The following is a 1,375-nucleotide window of genomic DNA, read 5'->3' on the forward strand; positions in this document are numbered from 1 at the left end:
TTTGTAAATTCTCACTATATATATATGCATATATATACATACATTACTTACACGAATACGTGCAGGTATACATTCATACATACACATATATATTAATGAGAGACAATAGTAGTAGTAGTAGTAGTAGTAGTAGTAGTAGTAGTAGTAGTAGTAGTAGTAGTAGTAGTAGTAGTTGTTGTCGTCGTTGTTGTTTATTGCTTGTTTTATTTTCTGTTGAACCAACAAGACTAATATTGTTTTACGTTAGTGTAACTTAAACGTTAAACAATATTAATGTCTTGCTGACAGAAACTTGATATCATTTCTGTTATCATTGTTGCACACTACCGCAGTTTCGAAGTAGTAGTAGTAGTAGTAGTAGTAGTAACGATTGTGTAAAAGTACTCATTCGATCTTGTATGGCGAATAGAAGGGAAGCTGGTAGGTACGTTTGAGATCGAGAGGGAGCTTGATCGTAGGTGGTATACAACCTGTTACTGTAAAGGAGCAGACACTGTTGTGGTATCGGGAAATGGAGCCAGAGAGGATGTAGCATAGAGGCTGTTACTGAGAGGGATTAAATCCATGATCTTTTGCTATAGCCCAGGGCTAAAAAATGCCTTATATATATATATATATATATATATATATATATATACGCAGTCTGATCAATAAGTATCTGGACTGATGCCATAGTAACAAAGCTAAAGCACGCATAGCGAAGCCGCTTGGAATAGATTGATTCTGGACTGTGCTGTGCATGCGCACTAAATTCTAATGTTCTAGCTCACTTCCGCTATTTACAGCAGTGCTTGGAAGGAAAGTGTGTAGCGTGTGATAGTCGTATTGACCATGCTGGCCGTCCAACTTCAATTGTAACCCAATATCATAAAATTCGGTTAATCCCAAGTAAGGTTTGTTGCCACTAATCTATTAACGACTAAAGGACAACTGAGCTACGTACTCACACCAACATGCCACTCGACTACGTGCTGTAACCAATACATGGGACTAATGTCAGCTGTTTACAATATGCTGCAACATGCCGCCAAAGTGCCACCAACATCCTGTTAGAACATGTGGGCTTGAAAAAGATAAAAATAAGGAAATAACTGGTGTCGTTTTCACAGCGTCAATACCACGTCACTTGACGTAACTACGCTTCGCACTCAGTAGCCATCTTAAATTTGTTTCAAATATGTCACTCTTCTCCCTGTATCTGACGAGATGGACGCGTTCTGCGCGCCAACGAAACTGTGGGCCAGATGAAACTGAGTCAAATTGTAACTCCAACTAAATATAATCAGTGAATTTTTTTTCGTTCGTCCACTCACTCGTGTGTGTGTGTGTGTGTGTGTGTGTGTGTGTGTGTGCGTATGAATATATATATATATAT

Source organism: Octopus bimaculoides, chromosome 10 (assembly GCF_001194135.2).
Source record: "Octopus bimaculoides isolate UCB-OBI-ISO-001 chromosome 10, ASM119413v2, whole genome shotgun sequence".
NCBI lineage: Eukaryota > Metazoa > Mollusca > Cephalopoda > Octopoda > Octopodidae > Octopus > Octopus bimaculoides.